Source organism: Dendropsophus ebraccatus, unplaced genomic scaffold (assembly GCF_027789765.1).
Source record: "Dendropsophus ebraccatus isolate aDenEbr1 unplaced genomic scaffold, aDenEbr1.pat pat_scaffold_914_ctg1, whole genome shotgun sequence".
Classification (NCBI taxonomy): Eukaryota; Metazoa; Chordata; class Amphibia; order Anura; family Hylidae; genus Dendropsophus; species Dendropsophus ebraccatus.
Window position 1 is genome coordinate 3,819 of NW_027210514.1, and position 18,049 is coordinate 21,867.

The following is an 18,049-nucleotide window of genomic DNA, read 5'->3' on the forward strand; positions in this document are numbered from 1 at the left end:
AAGTGGAATCTGATTGGTTGCTAGGGGCAACTGAGACAGTTTCACTTTCCACCATGTTTGATAAATCTCCCCCAATGTTCTTTATCCTGTATGGTGAACGTGGGGCACGAAAAACATCCACACATCCCACAATAAAAGTGAAAAAGGACGATAAACTTCTATGGCTAGCAGCTTCAGTTTATATTCCTGGGATATAAAAGATGGCTGCCTGCCTCACGCATCCCTAGGAAGACGAGTAAAACCGATCAACAAGGCCCCAAATACTAAAATTACCTAATGGGGTGGGGACAACAAAGGTGAGTGGTTCACAGGACACCATGCAGCTTACAGCCACTACTGGAGGGGGTAACTACTGTGTGGGGGCGCTATTCCCATGAATCAGCCCCACTGTGTGTGTTCTATGGAGCCCTAAGGATGCATGTACAATTCCAGTTGTTGGTCCTACCTGTGGCGTCCATCAGAGGGATGATAATGCTGTGGCTGGAAGATTTCCTCTTCTTACATGTCATCCGGGCCCAGGCACTTTGCAGGCAGGCTAAGACACGGTTCTTTCTTGGCTTCTTGGTTGTAGTTGGCTGCTCCTGACCGTCATCATCATCATCATCTCCTCTGTCCTTGTCTCTCCTCTCGTCCTCTCCATAATTCTTCTCCTTCTCTTCTGTGTCTCCTTCTAGATGATTCCTCTTGTTTTTTGCCTTCATTTTAGGTTGTGGTCAAATCTATATCGATGATCCAATCCAAGTGATGATATCAGTAAGCGAGAGCGATCCCTCCCATGTATCTCTGCTGAGCGGCAGTTATCAACTGATGGAATGTTACCTGTGCAGCTAAGTGTACAATGTCTGTGTGATGTCATAGCCTTTCCTTTGTGATGTCATCAGCTTTCCTTTGTGATGTCAGTGATCAACAGAATTCCATAGTCTTGTGAGTGAGGAAAGAAATGCACCAACAATATGTGGATAATGTGTATAGATACTATAGATAGATAGATAGATAGATAGATAGATATTCTATTATTGGAAAAGAAAAAAATTGATTTGTTCTACATAAAAATAAAGAGGTTCTGTCTCGGTATCATGTTACATAATCTGTGTATCTTATTGTATAAATGGCCGAAGCAGAAATAGGCCAATAGAATTTGGTTACCTGCTGTTCTCATGTATTTTGTGAAGTTATTAAAAATATTAAAATCAGGCATTTTTGTTAGAAGTTTTATATTAAGATATATTAAGATTTTTTTTCTGCCAATTAATCCCATTTTACTGAGACTGTTCTCCTTACTGACCCCCTCTTCATATATACACAATGATGGGGGGCTGTGCTGTGTGTTTCTGTAAATCTTTTACTTACAAACAAATTATTACAACAATTATAATAACAACAATAATAATATAAATACCGTATAGCTGTAGGCAGGGGCTGGCTGGCAAATTTTAGCCCGGGGGGCAAGTACACAGCACTGGCCCATGAGTAGCAGGCTGGCAGCCCATCCTTAAAGGACCACTCTGGCCTCTTACCTCTTACCTATAACATCTTCGGTCCTTCCAGTCATTTGTGACCAAATATCCTACTGTGCCCTGTGAAAGGGTCAGAACTCACTTTCCTGTATAAGTCTATGGGGCGGCTCAGTGATGACACAGAACGGTCCCATAGACAGATGCTGTGAAAGCTGGGTGACCTCCATGATACTGAGTATAAGATGCTGTGAAAGCTGGGTGACCTCCATTATACTGAGTATAGGATGGTGGGAAAGCTGGGTGAACTCTATCATACTGAGTATAAGATGGTGGGAAAGCTGGGTGACCTCCATGATACTGAGTATAAGATGCTGTGAAAGCTGGGTGACCTCCATTATACTGAGTATAAGATGGTGGGAAAGCTGGGTGACCTCTATCATACTGAGTATAAGATGCTGGAAAGCTGGGTGACCTCCATCATACTGATTATAAGATGCTGGGAAAGCTGGGTGACCTCCATGATACTAAGTATAAGATGCTGTGAAAGCTGGGTGACCTCCATTATACTGAGTATAGGATGGTGGGAAAGCTGGGTAACCTCCATCATACTGACTACAAGATACTGGGAAAGCTGTGTGACCTCCATCATATTTAGTATAAGATGCTGGGAAAGCTGGGTGACCTCCATCCTACTGAGTATAAGATGGTGGAAAAGCTGGTGACCCCCATAATACTGTGTACAAGATGCTGGAAAGCTGGGTGACCTCCATCATACTAAGTATAAGATGGTGGAAAAGCTGGGTGACCCCCATAAAACTGTGTACAAGATGCTGGAAGGCTGGGTGACCTCCATCATACTGAGTATAAGATGCTGTGAAAGCTGGGTGACCTCCATTATACTGAGTATAGGATGGTGGGAAAGCTGGGTGACCTCTATCATACTGAGTATAAGATGCTGGAAAGCTGGGTGACCTCCATCATACTGATTATAAGATGCTGGGAAAGCTGGGTGACCTCCATGATACTAAGTATAAGATGCTGTGAAAGCTGGGTGACCTCCATTATACTGAGTATAGGATGGTGGGAAAGCTGGGTAACCTCAATCATACTGACTACAAGATACTGGGAAAGCTGTGTGACCTCCATCATATTTAGTATAAGATGCTGGGAAAGCTGGGTGACCTCCATCCTACTGAGTATAAGATGGTGGAAAAGCTGGTGACCCCCATAATACTGTGTACAAGATGCTGGAAAGCTGGGTGACCTCCATCATACTAAGTATAAGATGGTGGAAAAGCTGGGTGACCCCCATAAAACTGTGTATAAGATGCTGGAAGGCTGGGTGACCTCCATCATACTGAGTATAAGATGGTGGGAAAGCTGGGTGACCTCCATCATTCTGAGTATAAGATGGTGGGAAAGCTGGGTGACCTCCATCATACTGAGTATAAGATAGTGGGAAAGCTGGGTGACCTCCATCATACTGAGTATAAGATGGTGGGAAAGCTGGGTGACCTCCATCATACTGAGTATAAGATGGTGGGAAAGCTGGGTGACCTCCATCATACTGAGTATAAGATGGTGGGAAAGCTGGGTGACCTCCATCATACTGAGGATAAGATGGTGGGAAAGCTGGGTGACCTCCATTATACTGAGGATAAGATGGTGGGAAAGCTGGGTGACCTCCATTATACTGAGGATAAGATGGTGGGAAAGCTGGGGGACCTCGATTATACTGACTACAAATACAAGATGCTGGGAAAGCTGCCTGACCCTCATTATACTGACTACTACGCAAGATGCTGGGAAAGCTGGGGTTACTGTATTTTTACAATAGTTTATATCACTCGATGTACTTCTGTATATATGTCTCCTTTATGTACTCCTGTGTAGGTCTCCTCTTGTATATATGTATCATCTATATACTTCTGTATATACGTCTCCTCTATGTACTGCTGTATATATGTATCCTCTATGTCCTCCTGTATATATGCCTCCTCTATGTACTCCTGTATATATATGTATACTCTATGTACTCTTGTATATATATATATGTATCCTCTATGTACTACTGTATATATGCCTCCCCCTGTATATATGTATCCTCTATGTACTGCTGTATATATGCCTCCCCCTGTATATATGTATCCTCTATGTACTGCTGTATACATGTATCCTCTATTTACTGCTGTATATATGTATCCTCTATGCCCTCCTGTATATATGTATCCTCTATGTAGCAGGGACACATGCAGGCAGGGGCATTTCCGGGATAAGCGAGGGGGGGGGGGGTAGCGGGACACATGGTGCCTCCATCTAGGTAGAGTGTAGTAGTGGAGGTATAGTGGATAATGGGTGTAGTAGTACAGGTAAAGATGAGGGGTGAGGTAGTACAGGTATAGATATGGGGGGTATTAGTAATACTGATGAGGGGGATTAGTAGTACAGGTATAGATGTGGGCTGTAGTAGTACAGGTAAAGATGAGGGGTGTAGTGGGAATAAAGGTATAGATGAGAGGTGACAGGGGCATACTGGGGGAAACTGGGGCAGCTGGGGATGACTGGGAGAGCTGGGGGTGTACGGGGCAAACTGGGGGGTGAGTGGGGCAGCTGGGGGTGACTTAAGCGGGACTGGGGCAGTTGGAGTTGACTGAATGAGGACTAGGGCAGACTGGGGGTGACTGAAGGGGGACTGGGGCAGACTTGGGCGACTGAGGGGGGACTGGGCAGACTGTGGATGACTGAGAGGGGACTGGGGCAGACTGGGGTGACTGAGGGGGACTGGGCAGACTGTGGATGACTGAGGGGGACTGGGGGTGACTCTAGGGGGACTGGGGCAGCTGGGGGTGACTGAGGGGGACTGGGGGTGACTCTAGGGGGACTGGGGCAGCTGGGGGTGACAGAGGGGGACTGAGGCAGACTGGGGGTGACTCTAGAGGGATTGGGCAGCTGGGGGTGATTGGGGCAGGAGTGCACATATCCCTCCTCCTCTCACCCCGGCACACAGGTTCCCCTCCCGGCCACACGTGCAGGTCCCCGGTCTCTGAAGCAGGCCACAGGGACTGTAGAGGTGATAGCGTCACTGCCATTACTGGAGCTGTACAGCGGGATCGGGGGATGCAGATCCCGCTGTTCAGCTCCAGGACCTGAAGCAACGTTATCACCACTACAGTCCCTGCAGCCTCCTCCAGAGACCGGGGACCTGCACGTGTGGCCGGGAGGGGAGCAGGACATGATATGTATAGCTGGGGTAGGTCAGTCGCGGCTCTGTTAGGCGGACTGCCGACCGCCCTGCACCTCACCTCCGGCCCGACACTCCACGCACCGCCGCCCGCCATGCACCTCACCTCCGCGCCGCCTGCTTGACCTGCACCTCTTGCCCGGCCGCCAACCCGTCACTCTACGCTGCTCCACCTGCAATGATTTTTTGTGAAAATTGAATTTACGGTTTTAATCCTCTATGCACCCCTGTATATATGTCTCCTCCTGTATATATGTATCCTCTGTATGTCTCCTCCTGTATATATGTCTCCTCCTGTATGTATGTATCCTCTATGTACCCCTGTATATATGTCTCCTCCTGTATATATGTATCCTTTGTATGTCTCCTCCTGTATATAAGTCTCCTCCTGTATATATGTATCCTCTATGTACCCCTGTATATATGTCTCCTCCTGTATATATGTATCCTCTGTATGTCTCCTCCTGTATATACGTATCCTCTATGTACCCCTGTATATATGTCTCCTCCTGTATATATGTATCCTCTGTATGTCTCCTCCTGTATATATGTCTCCTCCTGTATATATGTATCCTCTATGTACCCCTCTGTATGTCTCCTCCTGTATATATGTATCCTCTATGTACCCCTCTGTATGTCTCCTCCTGTATATACATATCCTATATGTACCCCTGTATATATGTCTCCTCCTGTATATATGTATCCTCTGTATGTCTCCTCCTGTATATATGTCTCCTCCTGTATATATGTATCCTCTATGTACTGCTGTGTATGTCTCCTCCTGTATATATGTATCCTCTATATACTCCTCTGTATGTCTCCTCCTGTATATATGTATCCTCTATGTACTGCTGTGTATGTCTCCTCCTGTATATATGTATCCTCTATGTACCCCTCTGTATGTCTCCTCCTGTATATATGTATCCTCTATGTACCCCTCTGTATGTCTCCTCCTGTATATATGTATCCTCTATGTACCCCTCTGTATGTCTCCTCCTGTATATACATATCCTATATGTACCCCTGTATATATGTCTCCTCCTGTATATATGTATCCTCTGTATGTCTCCTCCTGTATATATGTCTCCTCCTGTATATATGTATCCTCTATGTACCCCTCTGTATGTCTCCTCCTGTATATATGTATCCTCTATGTAGCCCTCTGTATGTCTCCTCCTGTATATACATATCCTATATGTACCCCTGTATATATGTCTCCTCCTGTATATATGTATCCTCTGTATGTCTCCTCCTGTATATATGTCTCCTCCTGTATATATGTATCCTCTATGTACCCCTGGTAAAGTCCAAGGTTGGAACAGCGGAACCTCCCAGGGATGCACAGTCTCCGTCAGGTGGGCCCACACCTGATACTCAATAGCGAAAAAGAAATGGTGTGGAGACAGCATCCATCCAGTGAAAAAATATTTTTACTTTATTTTAAGCCATTGCATATAAAAAGATTACCGACGTTTCGGCTCTAACACTCCTGAGCCTTTCTTAAGTGTTAGAGCCGAAACGTCGGTAATCTTTTTATATGCAATGGCTTAAAATAAAGTAAAAATATTTTTTCACTGGATGGATGCTGTCTCCACACCATTTCTTTTTCTCTATGTACCCCTGTATATGTCTCCTCCTGTATATATGTATCCTATATGTACCCCTGTATATATGTCTCCTCCTGTATATATATGTATCCTCTATGTACCCCTGTATATGTCTCCTCCTGTATATATGTATCCTCTATGTACCCCTGTATATGTCTCCTCCTGTATATATGTATCCTATATGTACCCCTGTATAGATGTATCCTCCTGTATATATGTATCCTCTATGTACCCCTGTATATATGCCTCCTCCTGTATATATGTATCCTCTATGTACCCCTGTATATATGCCTCCTCCTGTATATATGTATCCTCTATGTACCCCTGTATATATGCTTCCTCCTGTATATATGTATGCTCTATATACTCCTCTGTATGTCTCCTCCTGTATATATGTATCCTCCTGTGTAGGTCTCCTGTGTATATGTATCCTATATGTCAGGGAGGGGGAACCTTGACTCTTCAGCTGTTGCAAAACTACAACTCCCATCATCCATGGACAGCCTATCACTCTCCAGCTATGATGGGAGTTGTAGTTTTGCAGCAGCTGGAGGGCCTTGGTTCCCTCCCCCTGCTCTATGGCCTGCTGTGTAGATCTCCTCCTGTGTAGGTACCTTGCTTGCTGCAGACACCATCTTCTCTGTCTTCAGGCTCTTCTAGCCCAGTTGCAGAAGAACCAGCTGGGAGGAGAGAGCGGCCTCTGGTGGCCGGAGGAAGATACTGCCTACAGCAGTTTGCTTTTTACCATAAGCCTCATAGGCTTATAGGAAAGCATAGTGGTCATACAGGGGGCGGGGCTTACCGGTATGGGGGCGGGGCTTCGGCGGCCGCTTCCATCACAGTCCGGATCCACCACAGCCACAGGTAAATATGACAGAAGAGGGCCGGGGCTGTAAGCAGGGGAGGCACTGAGGACTCCAGCCAGCTGTCAGCAGCCATGCGGCCCTGACAGCTGGGGGAAGACCGGCCCGGGGGGCATATGCCCCCCTGCCCCCCGGCCCAGCCCGCCCCTGGCTGTAGGGTGTAGAGACAGTATATACAAGTCCACCCAGGTATTAGCTGCTCCAGCCTCATTCTCCCCATACACATCAGTGTAATAACAGCCACATGTGCAAACCACAACCACACTAATAACCCTCCTAACCTCATCTGTGCACAATACCCAACATCACATATACTAACCCCCTGGGCTGCTGGTATCGTCTCACACCAAATAACTGTGCCCACACCCAACACCACACACTAATATACAATAGTGTAGTGCTGTGTGTTACATAGGAGAGTTAGATACAGCAACTCATCTGAGTGTATCACACCAGAGGCCGTCTGGCTTCCCTCATACTCAGTGGTGGACATATCACTTGTGCAGCCGCTACGGCTGCACAGGGGCCCCGGGAAACACAGGGGCCTGCCAGGCTCAGACTATGAGCCTCAGCCTAGCGGGCCCCTCCACTGCCCAGGGCATACATACTGATGTTATATATATACAGTGCACAGTACCACTTCTCCTGCCCTGTATGCTGGGTGTAACCCTCAGTATATATACAGTGCACAGTACCACTTCTCCTGTCCTGTATGCTGGGTGTAACCCTCAGTATATATACACACAGTGCACAGTACCACTTCTTCTGTCCTTTATGCTGGGTGTAACCCTCAGTATATATACACACAGTGCACAGTACCACTTCTTCTGTCCTGTATGCTGGGTGAATAACATGGAAAACAAATGAAGCAAACATTCAGAAACAGCAGAATCTGTGATATTATAAGTTACTGTGCAGTAATGAAGAGGATGGGAAACACAAGGGCGGACAGAGACTGCAGAGAGCATGAAGGAATGAGCAGGCACATACATGCAGCACTCTATGTCTGGGAAGAGAGGGGTTACAGCTATGGAGAGATTACCTCCACCGTCCTGTCCCCTGATGTGAGCCCCAGCCTGAAGTGGATCTGCTATGATTTGGAAGGTGAGGGAGACTTCCTGGGTCAGAGTACAGGGCTGTAGACCCCGCTATGCAGACCATGCCCCTCCCCCACTCCCCCTCCCACCCAGTACAGGGAGCTCTTAAACCAAAGCAATGCTCTTAAACCAAGTCACAATTTTGAAAAACTGTGAGCTCTTAAACCAAAACGCTCTTAAACCAAGTTACTCTTAAACCAAGCAACCACTGTGTGTGTGTGTGTATATATATATATATATCTATCTATATATATATATATATATATATATATATATATACAGTGCACAGTACCACTTCTCCTGCCCTTTATGCTGGGTGTAATCCTCAGTATATATATACACTCACCGGCCACTTTATTAGGTACACCTGTCCAACTGCACGTTACCACTTAATTTCTAATCAGCCAATCACATGGCAGCAACTCAGTGCATTTAAGCATGTAGACATGGTCAAGACAATCTCCTGCAGTTCAAACCGAGCATCAGTATGGGGAAGAAAGGGGATTTGAGTGCCTTTGAACGTGGCATGGTTGTTGGTGCCAGAAGGGCTGGTCTGAGTATTTCAGAAACTGCTGATCTACTGGGATTTTCACGCACAACCATCTCTAGAGTTTACAGAGAATGGTCCGAAAAAGAAAAAACATCCAGTGAGCGGCAGTTCTGTGGGCGGAAATGCCTTGTTGATGCCAGAGGTCAGAGGAGAATGGGCAGACTGGTTCGAGCTGATAGAAAGGCAACAGTGACTCAAATATCCAACCGTTACAACCAAGGTAGGCAGAAGAGCATCTCTGAACGCACAGTACGACCAACTTTGAGGCAGATGGGCTACAGCAGCAGAAGACCACACCGGGTGCCACTCCTTTCAGCTAAGAACAGGAAACTGAGGCTACAATTTGCACAAGCTCATCGAAATTGGACAGTAGAAGATTGGAAAAACGTTGCCTGGTCTGATGAGTCTCGATTTCTGCTGCGACATTCGGATGGTAGGGTCAGAATTTGGCGTCAACAACATGAAAGCATGGATCCATCCTGCCTTGTATCAACGGTTCAGGCTGGTGGTGGTGGTGTCATGGTGTGTATTTTCTTGGCACTCTTTGGGCCCCTTGGTACCAATTGAGCATCATTGCAACGCCACAGCCTACCTGAGTATTGTTGCTGACCATGTCCATCCCTTTATGACCACAATGTACCCAACATCTGATGGCTACTTTCAGCAGGATAATGCGCCATGTCATAAAGCTAGAATCATCTCAGACTGGTTTCTTGAACATGACAATGAGTTCACTGTACTCAAATGGCCTCCACAGTCACCAGATCTCAATGCAATAGAGCATCTTTGGGATGTGGTGGAACGGGAGATTCGCATCATGGATGTGCAGCCGACAAATCTGCGGCAACTGTGTGATGCCATCATGTCAATATGGACCAAAATCTCTGAGGAATGCTTCCAGCACCTTGTTGAATCTATTTCACGAAGAATTGAGGCAGTTCTGAAGGCAAAAGGGGGTCCAACCCGTTACTAGCATGGTGTACCTAATAAAGTGGCTGGTGAGTGTATATATATATATATATATATATATATATATATATATATATATATATATATACAGTGCACAGTACCACTTCTCCTCTCCCTTATGCTGGGTGTAATCCTCAGTATATATACAGTGCACAGTACCACTTCTCCTGTCCTGTATGCTGGGTGTAACCCTCAGTATATATACAGTGCACAGTACCACTTCTCCTGTCCTGTATGCTGGGTGTAATCCTCAGTATATATACATACAGTGCACAGTACCACTTCTCCTGTCCTGTATGCTGGGTGTAATCCTCAGTATATATACACAGTGCACAGTACCACTTCTCCTGCCCTGTATGCTGGGTGTAATCCTCAGTATATATACACACAGTGCACAGTACCACTTCTCCTGTCCTGTATGCTGGGTATAATCCTTAGTATATATATACACAGTGCACAGTACCACTTCTCCTGTCCTGTATGCTGGGTGTAATCCTCAGTATATATACACACAGTGCATAGTACCACTTCTCCTGTCCTGTATGCTGGGTGTAATCCTCAGTAGCTGCTCTTATTCTGTATATAGGGACACTGACGTTAGATAAATATTTTTATTTGTTTATTTTTTTACATTTTTATATAGGACATTACTGCATGATATTTGGCCCTAAGAAAATCTCCAGCTTCTCACCAAGTGTACAGAGAGAAAAGTGACAGAAGACGCTGAATGTGAGTCTATAGAGATCTGCTTTGTAGGGCAGAGGTTATCATAGGTTGTCCGTTTGTCATAATTTCTTGTACAGAATGTTATAGTGTATTATATGCTGGGTGTAATCCCCCGTATCTGCTCTTATTCTGTATATATGTTTTTACTTGGTTTGCTTATGGGGGGACAGGCAATTTTTTTGCACAGGAGCCCTATGCAGTCTATGTCTGCCCCTGTTCATACATATTAGATTGACAGGTCAGGGCAGGATTATATCTCTTGTGTAAGGCCAGTATTAGATACATAGGCTCAGCAGACCGAATTACACATGATAATTTTAGATACACCAGCTCAACAGACAGTATCGCACATGATAGGCTTAGATACAGCAGCTCAGTAGACAGTATCGCACATAATAGGCTTAGATACACAAGCTCAGTAGACAGTATCACATATGATAGGCTTAGATACACTAGCTCAGTAGACAGTAACACACATGATAGGCTTAGATACACCTGCATGTTACAAGTAATATGCTGTGTGATCTTGAAAGTCTTATTACCATCGCTGGATACAAAATCCACTGCCGTGGGGCTTGCCCGAATGTGGTAAGGGCAGTGGATTTTGTATCCAGCGATGGTAATAAAACTTTCAAGATCACACAGTATATTACTTACAACACGGAAGGTGTCATTTATTATGCTACCTGTCCGTGTAATCTCATTTATGTAGGACTCGCGGAAACTGAAAACAAGGGTCCGAGAACATGTCCTAGACATCTGGTGAGAGATGGAAATGGAAGATCTATACCAGCGGAAACCAATTGCCAGACACTGTAAGATGGCACATGATGGGAATGCAAGCCTCCTGAAGATAAGAGACATTGACAGAGTCCACATTGGAAGAAGAGGAGGAGATTGGAAAAATTTTTTTGGCACAGATGGAAACGCGTTGGATCGTTAGGATCGACTTTACTAATTGTTGTTTTTATGTGTTGTTAGAATTTTCGTGAGAAGTCCTGTCCTGGAGGATTACAAGAACAACGTCCATTCTGACCACCTGGAGCCGGTGGTGTGGTTACTCTTCAATAGATGTTGATTTCTTACATACCTTATGTGCATGAGACTTCCTGCTACTCCACATGTATATTGACCTATTACTCTGCTATATGTGCTTGAGACCCCTTGTTTTACAATCTCTTGATAACATTAGTTTTGTCTGTCACATGAAGGGTTCCATTTTTGTGTGTGTGGGGGGGAGGGGGGTTGGTATGGTGTGGGGTAAGGGGCAGCATTGGGTGGGGGGTGAGGTGGGGTTGGTATGGTGTGGGGTAAGGGGCAGCATTGGGTGGGGGGGGAGGGGGGGTTGGTATGGTGTGCGGTAAGGGGCAGCATTGGGTGGGGGGGGGAGGGGGGGTTGGTATGGTGTGGGGTAAGGGGCAGCATTGGGTGGGGGGGGAGGGGGGGTTGGTATGGTGTGGGGTAAGGGGCAGCATTGGGTGGGGGGGGGGGGGGGGGGGTTGGTATGGTGTGGGGTAAGGGGCAGCATTGGGTGGGGGGGAGGGGGGGTTGGTATGGTGTGGGGTAAGGGGCAGCATTGGGTGGGGGGGGAGGGGGGGTTGGTATGGTGTGGGGTAAGGGGCAACATTGGGTGGGGGGGGAGGGGGGGTTGGTATGGTGTGGGGTAAGGGGCAGCATTGGGTGGGGGGGGGGAGGGGGGGGTTGGTATGGTGTGGGGTAAGGGGAGGCATTGGGTGGGGGGGGGCATTTTTTGTTTTCACATTTTATTGATTTTCCCACTTTGATTCAAGCACTGACACTTTGGTCCATCATGTTCTCATGAAATGTTGTTGTTCATACGGTCGTGTTCTAATTTGTCATTAATTTATCACTTCTATTCAGATATACTCTTTTATTTTTATTACTGCACATTCATATTATAATATTTTTGTCATTTGCATTTTTTCTCAATTATGCCCGGTCACTTTACATATTCTTTCCTCATTCTATTCATACACTTTCATTCTTTTGCACGTATACACTGTACTGTGCACTCCGTAGCACTTAGGCCTTATGCACACGTCCCGTAATTTACGGATCCGTATTTACGGATCCAAGTTAGTGCACATTGAAGTCTATTGGGCTATTCACACTAGCAGTAGCAGAAATGGATGAAAATCTATCCTGAACAAAAAAAAGGACATGTCCTTTCCTGTCCAATCCGTAATTTCTCACGGGTTGTTTTAGGACCAGAAAAAAATACTGAACGTGTGCATACAGCCTGAGGCTATGTTCACACTGCGTATATGTCCGGCCGTATATTTCCGCGGCCGGACATATACGTGTTAAACTCCAGCCGGGGATTTACGCTACTTGCGGCCGGCTACGTACGGAGCGCGAACTTACGCCCGCTGTCTACTTACGCTTCCCGAGCGCCCTACGTAGCGATCTGACAGCTGTCTTTTACTTGGGAATCTTCGCCTAGCCCCGGACACCCCACAGAACCTTTTGGATCGGCACGAAAAGCTGCAAAAAAGAAGAAATCACCACTACGTACGGGACCGCATGTTACGCTACGGGCGTAAGTTACGGCATTTTCGTCCTCAAACAACGGTCTGGCTCATTTCTTACGGCGCCGCGTACGATCCTCGCGTAAGTTCGTACGTAGTGTGAACTGTGTGGCCGTAGATTGTATACTTTCCATTGTACGCAAACTACGTAAATCTCCGGCCGCTTATGAGACTTACGTAGTGTGAACATAGCCTTACACTTTATTGAGTTTAACATCCATCTATTATCATGCACTTTATTGTTTTTTTTATATATTTTACATATGCATTTTATGTGTTAAGTATATGGGCTTCCTGCACAAATTATGTCTACATATATACTATTTATTATATTTTTACGTGTATCGGCCATTATGCATTGTGGGTATTTTGCTTTGTCCAGGCACTTAGCACTTTGTCTGTTTGCAGCAATAGAGAGGTATTCTTGCATGCATTTACTTATATGTATACAGTAAGTGGGGGGTAGCTATCCGGAGGCGGTGTGATGCTTCCTCCATGCCAGGTTAGCGTCCTCGGCTCCCTGGCAACACGGTGTGATGACGTACGGGTCACGTGACGTGGTTGCGCAGCTGCATCGGGAAGCGGAGCATGTGACTGGTTAGGGGGAGGCATCTATACACCAGAACTCCGGCTAGCTATGGTGTATTTAAGGACAGGGACACAGGGGAATGCCAGCCTCCTGGATAAAGCTAGACGAGAAACGGGCGTTGGAGGAGCGGCACATATCCACCTCACAGGTAGTGTTATTTCTATTACTTCATCTCCCTCTCCGGTGCTTACTAGGCCACTGGCCTCTGTGCAATTGGTTTGACTATACCAGTTACTGGAGGGTTAGTGCAATGGCAACTACTGACACAGGTGTGGTGTTATTTGTATATTCCTTTACATTGCGCTTTATGTATTTATAATTCTTATTTCCTGTGGGGTGTGATTGCCTATGTGCATGGCTATGAGATCATATTTTGGCTTTGGACAGGCTACATTTGGTCTATATTGGAATTTAGCTCTGCTGATTAAGCCTCCCTGTGGCAGACTTAACCAGCGGAGTGCCGATCGGACCGCACGGAGGAGGGTAAGAGACCTCCGGCGGTCCGCTAAAACAACTGGGACCCCCACAGTCTCACTGTGGGGGTCCTGATTAGTAAGTGACAAGGGACTCCCCCTGTCACTTACACTTGAATGCGGTTTAAGGGGTTAATGACAGGCTGCAGTGTGAACGCTGCAGTCTGCCATTACCGGTGCGGGCCCAGGCTGCTCACTACAGCCGGCCCCCACCTGCTATGAAGCGTACTCCGCTCCGTTCTCCTCTCTGAAAAGCTCTTCATGCATATGCCATTTTATAGTGGACCTGAAGACTTCCATTGAAGTCTGTGGAAGAAAAATGCCAGTTTGCTGAAAGAAAGACAAACCCTCAGCCTGCTGCGTTTTTCAAAAACTGCCACAAAGCGGCAAAAACGCCAGAGAGGAGAGAAAAACGCCAAAAAAAAATTAAAAGTAAATATCGCCATGTGGGAAATCCTAAACTTCCATTACCTCCAAACTAACCTCTGGCTGCAGGCGGTTTAATAAAAAAAAAATCCTTGGCGTTTTTATTGAAAGTTTTACTTAAAAAAAAAGCAGTGTGAAAGCAGCCTAAAAATATAGGCGAAAATCTGGGAGAACAAAACTCCCTTTCTGAAAAGTTGGACGAAATTGACTTTACGTTATTCTGACCCTCTTCCTCCCCCATGGTAATACAGGTGACTTGTTCTAAATAGTTTCCTCCCTTTCTTATAAGATTTACTTGGACTGTAATAGTCGTTCTTCCTTCTTGTACAAATTGTTAGTAAAATATCACTGAGAGAGGAAGTAATGGCTACTTCCCTGTGTGAGTTCTCTGATGATTCACAACAGCTGATTTCTGATTAAAATATCTGTCACATTCTAAACATAAAATGGCTTCTCCCCTGTATGAATTCTCTGATGTCTAACAGCGTCTGACTGCTGAAAACAATTCCTACATACTGAACATGACAATGGCTTCTCTTTACATTTTCTACATTCTGGGCATAAAAACAACTTCTCTCCTGGCCGAGTTATTTAATGTTGACAAAGATGCGGGGGGCCTTGTCGGCTTGCCTGTACCCCTGGCTGATGCGCGGGGGGGGGGGGGGGGGGCTTGTGGCTGTGGCCATTGAGTTCCAGGGGGGGGGGCGGGTTTGGGTGAGGGTCTGAGGATGCTGGGCCACGACTGATGAGCTGGGGGAGGGGGAGAGCGAGATGCCGGGTGGCTGATACACTCCAGGGGGGAGGGAGGTTGTCGGGATGCGGGGCCGTGACTGGTGTGCTTTAGAGTGGGGGTGGGGGTGCATCGGCATGCGGGGTTTGCACTGATGAGCTGGGGGGGGACTTCGGGAAGTTGTCAGGCAGCTGATGAGCTCCGAGGGGGGGGGGGCTAGGGGAAGTGTGGTGATTTTTGGGAGGGTTTGATCCAGCAGGGGTCATGTGACTTCTGAGTTAGCTGTTATTGGTTAGCTAACCCAGCTACAGATCACCTGACCCCGTCTCCGATGGAGGGGGAGAAGTGTCGGAGTGGACCTAGAGTGAAGAGGATTCCTTCATCTGAGAGGGGGAATCTGCCTGACAAGCTGAGGAACCGTGCAAAAATGAAAATAGAAGCATATTACAGAATGCAAGTAAATATGCTTCTACATTTTATTAAACAATAAAAGTTTTGAGGGGGATACCTCACATGTTAAGTTGTGTACCTAAAAAGAAGGCTGCACTCTCCATGTATAGCAAGACAATCCAGAACAATCAATTTATTGGTCACATGAAGAAAACACAGACCAAAGTACATACACATCAAAGGAGAAGTCTGGCGAGAATTTTTTTATTAAAGGAGTATTCCGGGGAAAATTCACTTTTTCCCTTTTCCCTCTATTCGTAACAGAGCCGGCTAGGGTCAATACGGAGATAGCTGGGGTGTTCAGGGGTCGGACCCCCCACAATCTCCTACTTTTCCATTATCCTGTGGATAGGGGAAAAGTGAATTTTCTCTGGAATCCCCCTTTAAAGTATTGTATTGCCCCCTAAAAGTTATACAAATCACGATACCAAACGTTAATTTTTTAAAATTTATTTTTATTCATAAAATGGGAAAGTAGAGGTGAGGGGATTCTTTTTTTTATTAATAAAAAAACTTTTTTTTTAACATACACAGTAATTTGAAGTCCCTCTGAAGGACTTCTAATGCAACTACACTGATCTCTCATAGAGATTAGTGTAGTATATTTAACCCCTTAAGGACAGAGCCTGAAATGGCCTTAACCTCTTAAGGACCCATGACTTACGCGTACGTCATGGATCACTGTCACTTAAGGACCCATGACGTACGCGTACGCCTGTCCTTTAAGGGGCCGCCGCGAACCGCCCGCTCGCGATCGCGGGAAGCTGCCTGCTGTTTATTACAGCAGGCATCTTCCTGTGTCACGCAGGGGGCATCATCATGCCCCCCCGTGACAGCTGTATGAGACAGCACCAATCTCAGTGGATGCCCGGGCGTCATGTGGCCGTAGCACCCGGCCCCCGATCGCCCGTGATTGGCCGGTAGGCACCAGCCGGCCGGTCATGCACGATTCTCCTTCTCTGCTCGGCGAGCAGAGAAGGAGTGTGTCTCGCTGCCTCCCCCATGTGTCCCCTTCTTACCGGCACCACTGCGTCCTCCGGTCCTCGCGCCGCTCCTGCCTCCTCCTGGCGCCGCCTCCCTCCACCTCCTCATTGTCACGCGGCAGCCGCTGACTCTGCCTACCACCCCCCCTCTGCCACCCTCTGCTTCCCACCACCCTCCCTCTGCCTACCACCCCCCCTCTGCCACCCTCTGCTTTCCTGCCACCGTCTCCCCTCCCCTTTATTTTTGGCGTTCCCCCCAACTGAAAAAAAAAGTCAAAGACACACACAAATAAAATGTAAAAATAGTACAAAAAACACTAACACTAACATGTGTAAAAGCATAACATTTACACACCCCTCTAATAGTGCCTTCACACATACACACCCGATCCGCAGCGGATTTGCAGTGAAATCCGCAGCGGATCCAGTGTCAGTGCATCCCTATGAGATTACATATATGCAGTGGGAATTACATCCTGCTGCGTGTATGTAAGTTAACCCCCCCGCTGGCCGGAAGCATACATCACCTCCTCCCCAATCCGGCTTGCTTCAGGGGTTCTTGGCAGGACGACCCGCTCAGTCAATCAGTGGCTCCGGCGGGGCAGCACACTGATTGGCTGCGCGGGATGAGCAGACGCTCATTAAATATTAACTTACATATACGCAGTGGGATGTCAATCATAGGGATGCACTGACGCTGGATCCGCAGTGTGTGGATCCGGTGTGTGTGAAGGCACCCTAAAGGAAAAAAAACAATAAAATGGCCCACAGGATGTTCTCGGCTGAAGAGGCATTCGCCTGGATTGCCTCCGATACTGAGACAACCAGTGAGGGAGAAGAGGAAGATCACTCGTTCCCTCTTTCTCCCTCTTCTTCCTCATCGTCATCACTATTTAGTGATGATAAGCCCCCAATGCGCCGCCCCAGGAAGCCCCACAAGCCCCCTCAAGTGACCCCACGAGCTGTAGATTCCTGAGTTTGGTGGGGTCACTTGTGGGGGGGGGGGTTCCAATGTTTTGCCAGCACGGGGGCTCTGTGAACCCTTCGTCCTCCATTCTGGTCAAATCCAGCTTCCAAAATCCAAATTGCACTCCTTCCCTTTGGAGGCTTTCCGTGCGCTGGCTTTGCACTTTGTGTCCACATGTGGGGTACCCCTGTAATCGGGGGGAATTGCTCTACATGATTAGGCGTTCATTCGTTTGGTTTTTAACCCGGCTGGTTATAAAAATAGGGGGGACCCTATGCGTTTTTTTTTAATTATTCATTTATTTAAAAAAAAAAACGCATAGGGTCCTCCCTATTTTTATAACCAGCCGGGTTAAAAACGACAGCAGCCTGG

General features: G+C 46.7%; 1 long non-coding RNA gene across 1 annotated transcript; it reads left to right on the plus strand.

The window, feature by feature from the left end:
• The first annotated feature begins 228 nt into the window (after positions 1-228).
• Positions 229-11,668, plus strand: LOC138781067 (uncharacterized). Its single transcript, XR_011361384.1, has 3 exons — positions 229-296; positions 10,428-10,513; positions 11,492-11,668. It is a non-coding gene; the product is annotated as an uncharacterized lncRNA (long non-coding RNA).
• Positions 11,669-18,049: the final 6,381 nt, after the last annotated feature.